We start from the raw sequence: 2,831 nt of genomic DNA, 5'->3' as shown, positions 1-2,831 counted from the left end.
CGCGCGGGCCTAACCGCGCGCGAGCACGTGAGGGGGCGCGCGACGGAAAAGAAGGTGCACGGTGGGGGGAGGGCTGCAGTCACGTGAGCGGCCTCCCATGGGGCTGTGCGCATGCGCGGTTCGTAACGTACCGTAACGTACAGCCGCCGTCTTCCAGCCGGAGCAGTTTCCCGCCTATAAGGGGAATTACGGTAATAACAATACTAGTCATTCATTCATTCAATCGTATTTATTGAGCGCTTCCGGTGCGCAGAGCACTGCACCGAGCGCTTGGGAAGTCCAAGTTGGCAACATGTAGAGGCGGTCCCTACCCAACAGCGGAATAATAATAATGACGATGGCATTTATTAAGCGCTTACTCTGTGCAAAGCACTGTTCTAAGCGCCGGGGAGGTTACAAGGTGATCAGGTTGGCCCACGGTGGGGGTGGGGGGGCGCTCACAGTCTTCACCCCCATTTTCCAGATGAGGGAACTGAGGCCCAGAGAAGTGAAGCGACTTGCCCAAAGTCACACAGCGTGTGAAGAAGGAGAAGCAGCGTGGGTCAGTGGAAAGAGCCCGGGCTTTGGAGTCAGAGGTCATGGGTTCAAATCCCGGCTCTGCCAACTGTCAGCTGTGTGACTTTGGGCAAGTCACTTCACTTCTCTGTGCCTCAGTTCCCTCATCTGTGAAATGGGGATTAAAACTGTGAGCCCCCTGTGGGACAACTTGATCACCTTGTAACCTCCCCCAGCGTTTAGAACAGTGCTTTGCACATAGTAAGCGCTTAACAAATGCCATCATCATCATCATCACACAGCTGACAATTGGCGGAGTGGGATTTGAACCCATGAGGGAGGTTCAAATGGGGAGGGGAGGGGAGGTTACAAGGGGATCAGGTTGTCCCACGGTGGGGGGGGGGGGCTCACAATCTTCATCCCCATTTTACAGATGAGGGAACTGAGGCCCAGAGAAGTGAAGTGACTTGCCTAAAGTCACACAGCTGACAATTGGCAGAGCTGGGATTTGAACCCCTGAACTTTGACTCCAAAACCCGGGCTCTTTCCACTGAGCCACGCTGCTTCTCTAAGCACTTACTATGTGTAAAGCACTGTTCTAAGCGCTGGGGAGGTTACAAGGTGATCAGGTTGTCCCACAGAGGGCTCACAGTCTTAATCCCCATTTTACAGATGAGGGAACTGAGGCCCAGAGAAGTGAAGTGACTTGCCCAAAGTCACACAGCTGACAATTGGCAGAGCCAAGATTTGAACCCATGACCTCTGACTCTAAAGCCCGGGCTCATTCCACTGAGCCACGCTGCTTTCCAGTGTCTTGCTTTCAAAACACTTTACCTGCGGGAGGTCTCCTCCCCCTATTCCTCAACCGATCCGCGTCCGGAGTCAAGACGAAAGCAAGAGGCGGGGAAGCGCTTAGTATGGTGCTCGGCCGCCCAGTAAGTGCCCAGTAAATACGGTTGAATTGAATGACTGATTGTTTGAAGCACGAGGCAGAGGGCTCGGGTTCTCATCCCAACTCTGCCTCTTGTCTGCTGTGTGACCTTGGGTGAGTCACTTCGCTTCTCTGTGGCTCAGTCCCCTCCTGCTGTAAAATGGGGATTAAGATTGGGAGTCCCACATGGGGTTCATAGTCTGCAAAAATGAGGTAACGGAGGCACAGAGAAGTGAAGTGACTTGCCTAAGGTCACATAGTGGACCATGTGAAGCGCTGTGAGAAGAAAAGGGAGAGGAAATTCAGCATTGCACCCCCATTCAGGACCATACTGAAGGTGTTGGCGTGAAGGGGGATGGAGGGGAGAGGGAGAGAGAGAGAGAGAGAGAGTTTGTGGGGCAGCCTGTCAAGAAAGCTATAATAATAATAATGATGGCATCTGTTAAGTGCTTACTATGTGTGAAGCACTGTTCTAAGCACTGGGGGGATACAAGGTGATCAGGTTGTTCCATGTGGGGCTCACAGTCAATCCTCATTTTACAGATGAGGTAACAGGCTCAGAGAAGTTAAGTGATTTGCCCAAGGTCACACAGCAGACACGTGGCGGAGCCAGGATTAGAACCCATGACCTCTGACTCCTAAGCCCAGGCTCTTTCCACTGAGCCACGCTGCTTCTATAAAGAGGATGTACTCTCCCCATCCTGGCTGAAGGTTGCCTTCCCCATTCCCTCAGCCTCGAAAGGTCAGCATGGCACTAACAAAGCAGGAGAAGGCAATTCAATTCAATCGTATTTATTGAGCGCTTACTGTGTGCAGAGCACTGTACTAAGCCCTTGGGAAGTACAAGCTGGCAACATATAGAGATGGTCCCTACCCAACAGCGGGCTCACAGTGGCATAGGAACAGGACTACTCTTCAGGTGCAGAGTGCCTACTTCCAGCAAGTTGACCAGAGTGGGAAGTTACATTTAGCTTGAGTAATGATGATGATGATAGAGGTATTTGTTAAGCCCTTACTATGTGCCAAGCACTGTACTAAACGCTAGGATAGATCCAAGATAATCAGGTCCCACATTCATTCATTCAATCGTATTTATTGAGCGCTTACTGCATGCAGAGCACTGTACCAAATGCTTGGGAAGTACAACATGGGGCTCATGGTCTAAGTAGGGGAGAGAACAGATATTGCATCCTCATTTTGCAGATAAGGGAGCTGAGGCACAGAGAAATGAAGTGACTTGCCTAAGGTCACACAACCGACAAGTAGCGGAGCGGGGATTGGAACCCAGGTCCTCTGACCGCCCCCAGGCCTGTGGTCCTTCCAGTAGGCCATGCTGCTTCTCTAGGTGTGCCTCCCCTCTCCCCCAGCAGACTGCCCATTGCAGCCTCCATGGCTCCAGCACATC

Source organism: Tachyglossus aculeatus, chromosome X1 (assembly GCF_015852505.1).
Source record: "Tachyglossus aculeatus isolate mTacAcu1 chromosome X1, mTacAcu1.pri, whole genome shotgun sequence".
Taxonomy (NCBI): domain Eukaryota; kingdom Metazoa; phylum Chordata; class Mammalia; order Monotremata; family Tachyglossidae; genus Tachyglossus; species Tachyglossus aculeatus.
Note: the sequence above shows the minus strand (reverse complement) of the source record.